The sequence below is a fragment of the Lepus europaeus genome, chromosome 5 (assembly GCF_033115175.1).
Source record: "Lepus europaeus isolate LE1 chromosome 5, mLepTim1.pri, whole genome shotgun sequence".
NCBI lineage: Eukaryota > Metazoa > Chordata > Mammalia > Lagomorpha > Leporidae > Lepus > Lepus europaeus.
In genome coordinates this window covers 155,090,073-155,105,817 of record NC_084831.1, presented here as the reverse complement: position 1 = coordinate 155,105,817, position 15,745 = coordinate 155,090,073, and the positions used below count along the sequence as shown (strand labels likewise).

The 15,745-nt window shown below is 46.4% G+C and overlaps 1 long non-coding RNA gene across 1 annotated transcript; it reads left to right on the top strand.

The window, feature by feature from the left end:
- The first annotated feature begins 284 nt into the window (after positions 1-284).
- LOC133760456 (uncharacterized) lies at positions 285-15,214 on the top strand. Its single transcript, XR_009865985.1, has 3 exons — positions 285-420; positions 11,778-12,148; positions 12,878-15,214. It is a non-coding gene; the product is annotated as an uncharacterized LOC133760456 (long non-coding RNA).
- The last annotated feature ends 531 nt before the right edge of the window (positions 15,215-15,745 follow it).

The following is a 15,745-nucleotide window of genomic DNA, read 5'->3' as shown; positions in this document are numbered from 1 at the left end:
TTCATAAATTGTTTCAAAAAGAACCACCTATTTCTTTTCTCTCACCCTCTTCTGCTTCCTTCCCTACTTCCCACTTGTTAAGATGTTTATCAGAATGGAAAGTATGAGAAGAAAAACACAGCACAGGATAGACAAAAGGTTGGAGAGTGGAGTCCTCATCTTGGCACTTCTATAAACCAGTTGTTTTGTCTCGTTACAGTTGGCTATTTGCTCATTCCACAAACTTTCCCTGATTCTGGCCTCAGTTTCTCCATCTGTGCAATGAGAGGGTTGAGATCCGTTATCTCTTCTCCCTCCTACAGTTCTTCACTGAAGGATTGGTAGAGGCCTCACAGTTTTCTCATGGATGCACTGTGTCCTGTGTCAGATGACGTTCGTGTCCTGCTGGCGTCTTGAGAAGTGGAGGGCAATGCATTTCAGGTATCTTCTGTGGGCTCAGGTTAAAGGCAGGCAGCCTATATGAGCTTACCCTTGAGGAGTCATGACAATTACCACTTTCTCCCAGAACACCCCTGCCACCCGTACCACACACATGCAATCTCAGTGTGACTGGGTCGGGGGGGGGGTTATGACCCTAGTTTTGCAAGTAACTACCTGAGAGAGACTGAAGGATACTTCATGATACTCCAGAACGTAGCTCAGATCCATCTCTGGAGTTTCCCTTCACCGTGTTGATTTAGGTTAGCAGATTGCGACCCCAGGACAAAATCCACACAGGCTTCCCATCATTTTGACTCAACCCTTGATTCGCTGTAGCTGGGGCTCAGGCTCAGCACGTATAGTAACATTTTGGTAAAACAGAGACTAAAAAAAAAAAAAAAAAAAAGAAATGTAAGCATATTTTCCCCCATGCCTTCTTCATGAGATGATTCCATTTAGAAGAAATTTTGACTTTAATCAAATTTTGGGCATGCCTGGGACAGAAAAGGAAGCTCATTAGCAACGTCCTGGTGGCAATGACAGACTAGAGAGGGCCAGGCTTATCCATGATAGAGGGCAGCCATCATCCTCCACCACCAAGGTGACCCTCACCCAGGGTGAAAACCTCTTTTGAGCTCCTGGTGTGTACTAAGCATTGTGGAAGAAACAACACAGAAAAAGAACAAGGGCCTGGAGTCCGGCTGCCTTGGCCCTAGCCCTGTCTTACCAGCTGTGTGGTCATGGATAAGATATTCGTGATTTTCCCTAGACTTTAGTTTTATCATCAGTAAATGAGGGAGAACTAAAATATATACCTGCTAAAATTTACCTGAGATAGTGCCCATAAAACACGGAAAGCTATATTTGGAACTTGGAAAATCTGTAATAACTGTTTGCAAATATCGTTATCACCAGGGGAGAGGAACTTGTAAAAATGATAACAGGGCAGCACCCAGAGTAAGCAGCCATTGTTTCCGACCAGGGTGAGGGGAACGCTTTCCAGAGGAAAGGACCCGAGACAGCTCTAGAGAGTGGCTGGGGCTTGGACAGAGGGAACGGCAAAGGGCACGCTGGTTAGATGGGTCAGCAATACAGCTCCCACATGATCTCATCCTGGAGGCTGCCATCACCCAGACTCTAAAAATAAAGAGCCCCATGCTCACAATGAGGGTGACCACGGTGGAAGGTCGGTCAGGCAGCAGCCTGTTCATAGACTTCCTGCTGAACCTAAACAGATTTCTCAGACCAGTGACTCATCAACAAGACAAACTGGATGTACCTGTTGCATAAATCCGGTGCTTTTGGTTTATTTTTATCTTGCCTCTGTAACTCTTCTTTGTTGCATTATTCATACCCAGTGCACTGGATGAGATGGGCTCAGATACAGACTCAAACTTCCGTTTTGGAATTGTTTACCTTTTATGCATTTTTGGGGCCAAGGGAATGAGTTTGTTTTATTTATTTATTTAAAAAGAAGAGCCACAGACAGAGAGAGGGAGAGACAAAGATCTTCCATCTGCTGGTTCACTCCCCAGAGGGTTGCAATGGTCAGAGCAGGGCCGATCTGAAGCCAGGATTCAGGAGCTTCCTCCTGGTCTCCCACATGGGTGCAGGGTCCAGGCACTTGGGCCATCTTCTACTGCTTTCTCAGGCCATAAGCAGAGTGTTGGATCAGAAGTGGAGCAGCCAGAACACAAACTGGCGCCCATATGGGATGCCAGCGCCGCAGGTAGAGGCATAGCCCACTACGCCACAGTGCCAAAATGTGGAGAAGAGCCTTGTTTCTGCACTCCATCCAACAGTGTGGAAGCCATTACTCCCTTTCTGTGGGTGTGTGAGTAGAACATTTACTGATGTTGCATTAGGCACTATTGTCTGTTTCTCATGTAGTCCTCACAACAACCCTTGGAAGGAGGTGTTGCTCTGTTTTGGGGGTAAGATTCACCCTGGTGAAGTGAGCTGGCCTGCATCAGCTAGAGCAAATGTGAGATGTTCTGCTTTGGGGGGGACTCTCTCTAGTGGCTCTTGCTCTTGTCACAGGATGGCATGTTTTTAAGACAGCAACAGTTGGGAAAGGCAACTATGTGCGGGAAGGCAGAGCTAGGTCTCACTCAAGCTCATGTCCATGGTCATGGAGTATCTCATCACCAGTGCAAGATTTTCAGCCGTGTTCTTGGAAGTCAAACAGGGAGAGCTTAACTCTCCGCTTTGTGACAGGCTTCCACACACCTAACGGAAGTGTGGTTGTCAATACCATCCTCCCACCTGCTTTAGTATTTTCTTTTTATGACAAAACAGTTCCCACTAAGAGGCAAAGAAAAGTAAGTGGCCGCAGTGGTGTGATTGCTTGTGTCCCTCCTAAATCCCTGTCTAAGTTCATTGAGTAGTGGGACCTTCAGAGCTGAGATTAGTGCCTTTGTACAAGGCTTGAGGGAGGAAATTGGGTTCTTCTGTCCCTTCTCCCTCACCAGGGCACAGAGTCGGTCCCTTCGGGAGGATGCACGAACAAGGTGCACCCTGGGAAACAGGGTGGACCCTCACCCGACACAGAATCCATCTCAGCCTCTAGACCTGAGAGCACTAAGTTTCTGGTGTTTGTAAACCACCCATGCTGAGGTATGTTGTTAAAGTAGCCAGAGCAGATGGAGGCGGCGCTCACGTGACAACCCACAGAGCTCTGAGTGGCTGTTGAATTTACCGTGCACGTGAACGACATTCGTTTGTGTGAATGGGTTTTCTCAGCTGCTGAATGAATAGTGACACCTGTCTTCTGCCGTTTTCCCATTTTATTGGACTTAAAACATCTGTATACTTCCTGCTCTGTGATGTTAATGTGACTAAAATGGGCGAACTCTTAAAAATGAGTAAATTTTCAGAGTGAGTGAACCTACAATTCCCATACAAGAGTTCCATTCCTCCCACATTCCCATCTTGATAGAGACACTTCCTCGATATTCCTCATCAATTAGGAGGAGATTTCTGTTAGTTAAAATGTTCTTTTCTCATGAGAAAGCCAACACCACGATGGCACGGTCCCCTTTCTTCCCCCTCCTGCCTTGCTTTGACTGCTGCTGAGATTAATTGGGCCACTATCAATCTGCTAAAAGACAGCAGATCAGGAGTGGCAGGTGCAAGGAGGGAAGCATGAATATTAATTAGCTGAGATTCCAAACAGAAGCCTCTTAATTATATTAAATTGTACAGGCCTGCAGGCAGTGAGGTGGTTCCTGCTGTAAATCTGTCGACAGGCCATTACCCCGGCAACGTCAATGCGTTTTAATGAATGAATATATACATTTCAAGTGGGGGAGAGAAAAATACTTTCATGTTTATAAATATTAAAAAGAAAACTATCAATGCGAGGAGATATCTGTGACAGCTCTTCACAGGCCGGAGGTGTTTTGGGGGAGGCAATGACGGCTCATCCCAGGCTGTGAAACTAAAGCCTGTGGCTAATATGGAGGCTGATACAATGAAAAACAGGTGCCTGGGAGCTGGGGCAGCTCCACTTCTCTGCAGGACGGAGACTGAGGCACTTAAGGAAGTCACACTGACTTTTCAGGCCAGCTCAGAATCCTGCTCCACAGGAAACCAGGAAGTCAGGTGCCTTTCTCCGGTACTTGTAAACATGCAGGAAACGTTGCAAGGTTGAAGGGTGGCTGGCCACCATGGCAGGAGGAGCCATAAAACGAGAACACTTCAGAATTCCAGGGCAATTACGCAGTGAGATTTTGGAAAGCAGACTTTAGCAGGTCTACGGTCACCTTGGAAAGGTCCATGGAAGAAAGAGTATACCAGGGAGAACGGGAACGAACACGGGTGGAAAGGAAGGCTGGGCATGGGTTACCACACAGAGGTCAGCATGCAGCGCTCAGCTCGTCCGGCCCATCCAATTCTGCGAGCTGAAAACTGAGAACACGAGGAGAGCATTGCCAGGGGAGTCTCTTACCTCCCTTCCTCCCTCCTACTTAGCTATTTATCTATTCATACACCACTTCTTTCTATCGAGTATTCTAGGTTTCCCACAGGTCTCCTGATTCTAGATCTGTCGAAATTTCTAATGCTTCTCAATGTCCTAATTTTAAATAATAAAAATGCATTTGAGGAACCCTGGAGTACCACGTCCTATGAGCACCTTAGATAATCTTGAGAGTGTCAAGTCCTGGGCTTCAATAAATGCATAGAATTGAAAAGATCTGTCCTGGTGGACGGAGGTGTTAGCCAAAGACTTCAGGGCCTTTCTAGAGCTACTCTTGATTTATGCTTGATTTTGGAAACCCTGAGAGGAATGAGGAGAAGGGGTGGGAGAGAAAGCTGTCCAGAAGACTCCTGATAATACTTAGACCTTTCTGGTGTTGCAGCCTGATGCTGGCAACACGGAAGGGATGATAAGCAGAAAATAATCCTTTTAAATGCAATTGTTTTATCTTTTATTTATTTGACAGGTAGAGTCATAGAGAAAGAGAGACAGAGAGAAAGGTCTTCCTTCCATTGGTTCACTCCCCAAATGGCCACCACGGCCAACACTGCGCCGATCTGAAGCCAGGAGCCAGGTGCTTCTCCTGGTCTCCCATGGGGTGCAGAGCCCAAGCACTTGGGCCATCCTCCACTGCCCTCCCGGGCCACAGCAGAGAGCTGGACTGGAAGAGGGGCAACCGGCACAGAATCCGGCGCCCATATGGGATGCTGGCGCCGCAGGCAGAGGATTAACCAAGTGAGCCACGGCGCCGCCCCTTAAATACAGTTAAAAATTACTCCATGCATTTGGAAATCCAGTCAAAAGTCCTTATTATGCTAAGTTTTGTGTGGGTTTCTCAAAGCTGAACTCAGAAGCCATCCACAGCCATGAGTCATTCCACTCAGCCTGTGGGGCTGCACTCCCAGAGTGCCTGTATACCTCACAGACATTTGCCTAGGAACACAGGCCAGAACATGGAGAACTTAGCAAAAGGAACTTTCGATAAAAAGAAACTCAAAGTGTGTCTCAAAAGAAAAAAAAAAAAAAACCGAAAAGTATTGCTGTTCAATCACAGTAACGGAAGTGTCACACATGTTGTTTTAGAGAGCAGAGATCTCTAGAAAGGTTTAAAAAGTCTTTGCCCTTAATTTAGCATCCCGACTATGAGACATATCAGTATAACTTACTTGCTGTCATTAAGGAGAAAGAAATGATGTTAGAATCACATCGCAGTATGTTTGATACCATTTAGTTCAGTTCACTGGGGACTCAACACCTGCCATGTGCCATTCGTGGGACTAGAATCAAATCATGCGGAGCAGAATAAGACATAATCCTTCTCTCTACCAGCCCTCTTCTTGAGAGATACACGCACAGGTCCCTTGCACACCTAGGGGTAAGCGCAGTAGCAGGGTGTGCACAGGGAACACATGGCCATAGAAAGAAGCTCTTGGCCTCACCTGGAGGGTCAGAAGAGACTTCTGAAGAAGATGGTCTGAGAATGAGCCAGAAGGGCTGAGACGAGGGTCAGGGAAGGGAATGTGGCACGGAGGGGAGAAGGCATGAGCTTTGGGCCTGACAGCAAACAGCACAGAGAGGGACAGTCTGGAACACTTTATGCTTTTCCAGTCCTATACGTTCTTCTCCTTGGAGAAAAACCTCTTGTGTTGTTCTTGTCTCCAGATGCAGCTCCAAGGTGTTCTGAATTAGAAATTTGCCTATCAGTGGGAGGATAGTAGGGAAACCAATGAAACACAACATTTAGCAACCCCAAGTCACTGCACTGAGTTGGTCCTGTTTTCCCACCTGGGTGTTTAGAAGATCTGGCTGCTGATAATCCCCAGGAGGTGGAAGCAACACAAATCCCCATCACCTGTGTGGATAATGAATTATAATTAATCAATAGAAGCCAAGATATGGTGGTTTATTACAAACTCCCCACGGTGGTTGATAGCATCTTTCCTTTTTAATATTCATAAGTAGACAGCGAAGCTGGAAGTCAGAAGTAGGCTACAAACTGCAACAGGAAGCAACTTTTGTTTTCCTTTGATTGTTATCAAGTAGTCCTCTCCTGGGCTGCATTTCTTCCTTAGGGAAACGCGCACTGGAGGCTGCTGTGCTTCATCCGGGCGCAGAGCCAGTCTGAGTATCTTTGGGACAAGGTTTTCACAGTGGGTCTTCAGGTCAGAGTCTCGGCTGTCTGGAGAAACGATAGTAAGAAGGTCATCCCTTTACAGCTTAAAATGTTTACTTGTTTTATTTACTTGAAATGGAGAGAGAGAGAGAGAGAGACAGAGAGAGAGAGAGCGAGCGAGCGATCTCCCATCTGCTAGTTCTCCCATATTGGAGTCCCTGGGTTTGAGTCCTGGCTCTGTTTTTGACTCCACCCTCCTGCCGCTGTGCACTCTGGGAGGCAGTAAGTGATGATGGCCCAAGTGGCTGCTCCCTGTTACCCTCATGGGAGACCCAGATAGAGTTCCCACCTCCCAGTTATGGATGGGTTTGGGGAGCTCTTGACTTACTCTAGACCAGGAACAAGGTGGGGCTCAGAAATATCACACTACTCTTCTTCCTCTTCATTCAGCTCTGTCTTCTGTCTCCCTGCCCCACACCTCCCCAAGCATTTTGCTGGTCTTGGATCCACACGCTAGTCTGGGCAGGGTCACATACTGTGGAGAGAGAGAAGATGAGATTTGGAGATCACACATTCATGAGAAGACATGAGCTACAGTACCTCAATCTGTGCAGGTTTTTGTTGTTAGCATTGTAACCCTGATACTGGCCTTGTCTTCTCTTCTCCTCAAGATCTAAATGAGGTTGGTTCAGCCACCAATTCCACATTCCATGAGACAGTCTCCAGGATTACTATGAATTCTCGGGACATCATGTTTTCCTCGCTAGCCCTGTATCCAGACTTTTGCTTCTTCCATTTGTGGTTGGTCTCATTGTTCCACTTGTGCTGTTTCCATTTCATACAACATCAACCAAACCACAAAATTAAAACCACCCCCTGCATTTCCACAGTTTTTACACCTAAAAGCAATCTTTGTGATCAGCAGATTTTGATAAGGAATTTTGAGGTGTAAGAAGAGAATTTGGGCCAGTGCCGTGGCTTAACAGGCTAATCCTCCGCCTTGCGGCACCGGCACACCAGGTTCTAGTCCCAGTCAGGGCACCGGATTCTATCCCGGTTGCCCCTCTTCCAGGCCAGCTCTCTGCTGTGGCCCGGGAGGGCAGTGGAGGATGGCCCAAGTCCTTGGTTCCTGCACCCGCATGGGAGACCAGGAGAAGCACCTGGCTCCTGGCTTCGGATCAGCGCGGTGCGCCGGCCACAGCAGCCATTGGAGGGTGAACCAACAGCAAAAGGAAGACCTTTCTCTCTGTCTCTCTCTCTCACTATCCACTCTGACTGTAAAAAAAAAAAAAAAAAAAAAAAAAAAAAAACAAGAGAATTTGAAGCTGTATCAATATGACTGTCACCTTGAACCTGAGATGATCCTCATTCTTTTCTTCCCAAAGAAACCTTTTATTCAATGTGTACAAATTTCGTAAGTGCAACTTTAGGAATACAGTGATTCTTCAATTTCCTTGGTTGCCTTGGCACGGGAGAAATTTCAGTCACCCTCCAAGTTCTACGTCGTGGTTCTTCTCACTTCCTTCCATCTTTCAGTAGAAAACAAACAACCCAAACTCCTCTTATGCTCTCCTGTAGAACACCTATGTGTGTATTACACTCAGTATCTCACCCTCCATCCTAAGTAGCTTGTTAGGGTATTTTCCTCTGCAAAGACAGTTGTCACTCCAGGAGCCATTATGGTGCTAGTGGTCATAGTAAAAGGACTACAGTCTCTCACTTTCTTCCTTAGTGAAAACACTAGTTTCCCACATGGGTGCCCACTGTCAGTCTCCCTCTGCTCCTGATCTGGCTAATTGCAACTCCTCTTTCTTCCGTCCATTGAAAGATGGTGGAGACAATGCTCCAGTAGGCATACTCTAAAGTGTTGCTCTCTTTCCAAGTATTCCACCCTTTCATGGGTGAGGAGGTAAGAGTTCCTGCATCTCCTGACACAGGGGTTCTCGCTTCTCAGGTCAGCCTCCTCTCCTGGACTCGGGGCAGTCAGGCCTTCTGAATGAGAGATATGTATGGGATGTAGGTGGACTTCTTAGGATCAAACGGTGCAACGTCTTGGCTGAACTTGAGTGCACTTTTCACTTTTCACTGCTGAATAAATTAGGCAAGATTTCTGCCAAGCCCAAAATCCCCTGATGCACTCTTTATTGTGCACTTGCTTCTCTGCAGATAGTCTGGCTAAATCTCCAAGCTGGTTCTTCAGGCTACCTTATCCAGAGTAAGTAGAAATGATTCTGTTCTCGAGTAGCCCCTGAGTGGGCTGAGGATTGGCATCATTTTGTGGGATCTAAACGTGCTCGATGCATAGCTGCTATTGTGTCCTAACCAACTGCAGCCTCTTCCCATCCCTATCTGCCTTCTCTTTATCTTCTGAACTTCCAGAGAAGTCTAATCTCTCCTCTGGACAGAACTGCACTCCTGGGTGTGGGCGGAATTCCCTCTTCCTTCTTTTCATTTCACTGCCTCTGCGGGATTCTTGACATAGATATAGATCTTTCATGCCACTACCTCTGCAGAATTGAGCCTGTCTGGAAATCCTGTTGCTGTCAGCTTATCTCTGGTCCTGAACAGTAAGGCTGTGACAAGCTTGAGCGCCATCCACAGCTTGAGCCTGATTCATCCCTAGTTCAACTTGATTTGTCTCCTTTGGGGAGACCTTGACACTGGAGATATTTCAGACCAAAAGAATCTATGCGGGCCGGCACCGTGGCTCGATAGGCTAATCCTCCACCTGCGGCGCTGGCACACCAGGTTCTAGTCCCGGTCGGGGCGCTGAATTCTGTCCCGGTTGCCCCTCTTCCAGGCCAGCTCTCTGCTGTGGCCCGGGAAGGCAGTGGAGGATGGCCCAAGTACTTGAGCCCTGCACCCCATGGGAGACCAGGAGAAGCTCCTGGCTCCTGGCTTTGGATCAGTGCAGTGCGCCTGCCGCAGCACACTGGCCGCGGCAGCCATTGGAGGGTGAACCAACGGCAAAAGGAAGACCTTTCTCTCTGTCTCTCTCTCTCACTCTCTCACTGTCCACTCTGCCTGTCAAAAAAAAAAAATCTATGCTCAGAACTTCTGAGATTTTATATATACATATATAAAATACAGTACATGTACATATACATATACATATACATATATATATATATGTTATAAGCAACATGCCAGAGATAGTGAGTCGTCTGTCTCACCTAGGAATTTACTCATTTATTTTTAATTTCTTTGGCCTGACTCTGTAGTAGACACCCAAGGAAGTCATATATGAATGTGGCATAGAATCTCTGTTTAGAAGAGCTTATGATTTATAACAATCATACCTCCCCAGGTGGCAAGATTAGTGTCCCCTGAGAAAGGGGGGCCCTAACAGATCCATAGTTACAAGGGTTCTGTATGGCAGTCTCCATCTAAATATCTTTTTCTACTTGAACATTGGCAAATGGCTCTTTTTTATTTTTTATTTCATAAATGTGAATTTACAAAGTGCAACTTTTATATTGTTGTGGCTTCCCCTCCCCAACCTCCCTCCCTCCCGTGGCCCTCCCCCCTCCCTCTCCCATCCCACCCTTTATCGAATTTCATTTTCAATTACCTTCATATACTGAAGATCAACTTAGTATATACTAAGCAAGGATTTCAACAGGCCGCATTCACACAACCGCACAAGGTATAGGGTATTGTTCGACTAGTAGTGTTTTTAAGTTTCATAGTAAAACACATTAAGGACAGAGATCCTACGTGGGGAGCATGTACCCAGTGACTCCTGTTGTTGATTTAACAATTGGCACTCTTATTTATGACGTCAGCAATCACCCGAGCTATGAGCTGTCTAGGCTATGGAAGCCCCTTGAGTTCACCGACTCTGAACTTGTTTAGTCAAGGCCGTGTCACAGTGGAGGTTCCTTCCTCCCTTCAGAGAAAGGTGCCTCTATCCTTGATGGCCTGTTCCTTCTGCTGGGGTCTTGTTCACCAGGATCTTTCATTTAGATTGTTTTTTGCCACCATGTCATGGCTTTCCGTGCCTGTGAGACTCTCATGGACATTTTATCCAGATCCGAATGTCCCAAGGGTTGATTCTGAGGCCAGAGTGCTGTTTGGGGCGTTTGCCATTCTATGAGTCTGCTGTGTGTCCTGCTTCCCCCGCAGGGTCATTCTCTCCCTTTTAATTCTACCTTTCATTATTTGCTTACACTGGTCTTATTTGTGAAATCTCTTCGACACATGGCTCCTCTTCCCCCCCCAAAGTCTGAAGCTACAACTGCACTGTTCCTTTAACCACATCCCCACAATCGTCTGATGTCCTCCTGGGCCCCTTATGACATCACAGGATCCCTCCCTCTGGTCTCTTCTTTCCTCTTCACTCAAATGCTGTCTCCTCATCCATGGCCATTTCCTTGAAAAATTCCCAAGGTTTTTTTTTTTTTTTTTTTTTTTTATATCCAACATAGTACTCTTTGTGTATTTCTTCTAGGACTATCATTTGTAAATATTTTATCAGTCATTATGTGTCAAAACTGTTGTCTATCTACATAAAAGAGATGGCAGAGAGACAGAGAGTGTGGCTATAATGGAATACTCCACACCCACTGCAGACACGCTCAGCTCAAGGTAGCAGGGCACATGCTCTGTGGCAGGGAGAATTTGCAATAGGATTCACTAACATAGCCGGCCCTGGAGCTCCGGATCAGGCTGCCATGCCAGCTCTCATGGGTTGGCACTTAGCTCATGGGGAAAACAACTATATAACCAGCACTACTTAGTAAATTTCTTTCCTTGAAAATATCTCCAAGAAAATATCCATTTAACAACTCATCAATACAAGGGCATGGGAGATAAGGTTAAAACAAATCTACAAGGATAGGGGAGTGGCCTCACATAAATAAAACACATAGAGAGCTTTCAGTTTGGGCTCTGATGATAAGGGAAAGCTTTCTAGAGGAGGTAGCTCTGGATACGGTATTGCCTTCTTTAGAATGAGTAATGGGACCCTCCACCATGTGGTAAACCAGTTACCCCTAGTGGATGGCATATATTTAAGGGAGAACAGGGCTGATTCCTTCCTGTGGAGTTGCATTTGGCTACTTCCAGGAAGCAGCTATGGCTGTAGCTTTTCTTTTTTTGTGTCTGACAAATGAGAACTATTTATTACTCATTTTTATATTGCTAGACCCCAGCGTGGTACCTGGAAAATTGCACAATAAGAATCTGTGGACTGGTTGGCTGAATGAGTGAATGAATCAATCAGCCTCATGTCTTCATTCTTTTTCTTTCTTTTTTTCCCCTAAGGTTTATTTATTTATTTGAAAGTCAGAGTTGCAGAGAGAGATCGATTGCTGGTTCACTTCCTAGATGGCCACGACAGCTGGGGCTGGCCCAAGCTGAAGCCAGGAACCAAGAGCTTCTTCCAATCCTCCCATGTGGGTGACAGGATTCAAGCACTTGGACCATCCTCTACTGCTTTTCCCATACCATTAGCAGGGATCTGCACTGGCCGTGGAGCGGCCAGAACATGAAGCAGTGCCCGTATGGAATGCTGGCATCACAACTGATGACTTTATGTGCTACGCCACCGCCCTGGACTTCCTCTCTTCATTTCAAGTTCAAATGTCTTTGCTCCCGTGGTGGTACATTTCTCTGCGCATGTCAAACTCTGGGAGGTATAGCACGTTAGGGTTGCATTACGCTTTACTTAACAAATTACAAAGTAGGCACATGGGGATATCCAAAATGCTCAAGATTTCTTTTACTACCTAAGCACAGTGCTTTCTAATATGAATTCATTGCATTTGATCTCTGTCTCCAAATGGATATGGGTAACAGTGTATATTGGGATTTTCAGTCATTTTTAGTTTCAAGTAACCTTTTCTGTTGTTCTCATGAGAAGAGAAGGGCTCCCTGGTATGCAGCCTTGAGACTTAGTCCCCCAGGCTCACCAAGGTTATACAATCTTCCCAGTGATCCGAAGCCATGAGGGATCATCTCACTATACTTGTTGCCTCTCCTTGGTGATGCATTGACTGGAGGCTTGGAAAGTCTTGGGACACGTGCATGTATTCCTCTGTTCTTGCAACAGCCCTGCAGAGAAAATGACCTCTGGGGTCCTCCCTTCGGTGGGTGGAGTATTCCGAGGGTTGATAAGCTCCAGGAGATCATTGCTGGTTACATCTGGGGAATTTACTGTTGCTTACTCTAGGAGCAAAGATTGCCATGAGTCCACCATACCCCACTGCCGTTTCCTCGTGGGTATGAACCCTCACTACATTTTCCAGCGTTCCCTGCCGTCAGGCATGTGACTGAATTCTGGGCAGCAGAATATGGGCAAAAGGGTCGACCTCTGAGACTCTCCAGGATAATTCTGTGCCCCTTTGTCTTTCTCACATCTTCAGGCTGAATGCTGCAGGCACGAAAGCCTTAGAAGACGGCAGAACCACGTGGAAGGAGAACCACGTGGAAGAACCACGTGGAAGGAGCGGGGTCTCTGGATGATGCTGTGGCTCTTCGCAGGCCTCCCTGGGAGGTCAGAGAGCCTCTGACACGAGTCTGCATGCGAGAGGGCTTCGGAGGCTCCACGAAGCAATGGAACTAAAAGATAAGTGCACCTTGGTATAACAAAAAACAACAACGAAATCCACACATTCTTTTTTTTCCATAATACACATCTTACTTGAACCCTTTGAAGACCTCTTGGAGGACTTCTACACAGGCCAACAAGAACTGTCACGTGGCTCTGCCAGGGCTGCTGTGCAGGTCGGCTGGGGCTCTCACGTCATTGGCCCTGCTGAGCCGTCACAGGCCAGGCAGGGCAGCAGGGTGGTGCTGTTAAACCTCAGCTCTTGCTCTTGCTACCTCCCTACCTGCATCACCACTTGCTATGCCTTCTCCCTGGAATGGCCTCCTCTCCCACTTTCCTTCTCAAGACCCTGCTATCCTTCATATCCTCGTGAAACCTTTCTTGTTCTTTTCTTCTCTTGACCTGCAGTCAAAGGCACCTGGCACCAGTGACTGCCACAACAGCTCCTTCTGTGTGTTAGGTTCCATGGTCCTTACGGGCAGGAACTAGGTGCCCCTTTCATTTTACGACCTCCAGGATGACCTGCACAGGAATCTGCACGTAGTAGGCAATCTACGCAGATTTGCTGAAATGTAGTGGAGAGGATTAAGGGAGGTGATTTTGATTTTCCCTAGAGTGCGACTTGGATTTGGGGCAAAAGTGAAGCTGGCGGGGTGCATTTGGGGAAGATCAGGTGGGAAAACAAAATGAACGATGGAAAGAAAGGTGAGAGAGTGCAGCCAGCAACTGTTTCATTCTGGGTTTCTGTAGAGCGTCCTTGGGAGCCAGAGAGCAATCTCTCTGACCTCCAGTCAAGTGTCGGAACACATCTTCCTGTGGCTTCTGACCTCCAACCAAGTGTTGGAACACGGCTCCCTGTGGCTTCTGACCTCCAACCAAGTGTCGGAACACGCTTCCTGTGGCTCCAAAGCCTGTTCACAGGCTCCCTTCTGGTCTGCAGTTAACCGAGGGGGCCAGGCAATCCCAGAGCATCCCGGCTCTGACCTTTGGGCTGCTGAATTCACTGCGGCCCACACCGTGAGTGCCTGGGAGGTCTGATCCACGAAGGTCCATGGCATAGCCTTCTATCTTGGGGTGAGGGGAGAGGAAGGCAGGAAAGTGGTCATCAGCCGAAGAGAGCTGCTGCCTGAGTGAATGCTCACTGAGAGGTTGGCCCCACCTCCCCTCTACACACGTCTCTTCCAACTGTGCCCTGACTCTGTATTCTCCAACCCAAACAAAGCACCTGGAGAAAAAGTGATTTTGTGGCTCGCTCTGTTTTCAGTGCCCATGGAACATTTGCCCCCATGGTGCTCCATCACCAGATTTAAAAAAAAAAAAAATCCTTCAAAATGGCCACTTGCCTTTTTTATTGGCATGTTTGCATCCATGTTGCTACTGACTTGCACTCAAGGCCAAGTTTTTTTTTCATGATTTTTTGCCATCTGTGCCATATTTCTTTAGAGTTTTTCTTCTCCAATCCCTTCTTTGATGCCAGGAGAAGTACTAGCAATGGGCTGGAGAGATTCCAAAGCCCGATGCACAGAGACTGGCTAACAACCTCAACTTTGCTTCATATACATTTTGGAAACTTCTGCCTTTTCTTTTTGCAAGGAGACATGTAAAGTTCCCAATCGAGCCCTATCCAGAGGCTGATGAGCAACCTGCTCGTAGAACATGGAAAGGTAGGCCCAGGGCCCCTGCTGCTGCCTGCTGTCAGGGGAGACAGGAGACCCTGTGATTTGAGTCCGGTCTATGAAGCACAGTTCTAAGTAAGAGAAGAAAAATCTCACCCTTCCAGCAGGCCTTGAATCTGTCATAAGAAAGGAGCTATGCAATCCATCAGCATTTTAAGGAAGGTTTAGAAGACCTCGGTACCCCCAAATACTATACTCAGTGGGACAAGACCAGCCATGAATGCAGGTAATGACCAGATTAATTAAAAAAATTAATTAATTTTAAAAAGCCAAACTGCAAAACTCAACATCTCACTGTCTACAGACCTTGGAATATTTTGGTCTGGCCTGGGGAATAGGTGCTCTTACGTAGTATGTCTGCAGAGGAATATTTAGTGACCACTGTACCTTTTAAAGTATTTAAAAACATATACATTAAAGCAATTATATCTTCTGTAAATGAATTAAAAAATCACCTCTTGTTGGAAAAAAATAAAACAGCTGTAGGGAATTGTCCTTTCCTCTTAAATTCTGAGACTAAGAAAAAGAGACTTCTACCAAATAAGTTCGTGGTCTTGGGAAAGTCATTTAAAGCCTCTGGATCTTCATTTCCTGATTTGTAAATTGTATGAGTTGGAAAAAATCACATAAGTCTATCTTAAAAGCATATATTTCTCTTGGACAGTAGAGTTGCATTCGTATAGAAAACGGGGCCTTAAAATCTGGAGCCCAAAGTGTTATGGCCAAGGAAATTTGTGCATTTGTTTTCCTCTTATTTTTCACCCCACTTTCATATATTTCTACTTTTTACTTCCAACTGGGAGAATCAATTCTACAACCACATGAAAGTCTCATTAGACTCAATATCTTAGGCCACTTTGGTAGTTCATAAAAGACAAAGCTTTAGTTTGGTCTACATGAGACTACCAGGCCAAACTGGAACTGAATGTTCTAATTTGTGTTGAATTATTTGCCAAGCAAATATGGAGCTCTTTGGATGTAAACAGGAGCATTCACACTAGCAGGGT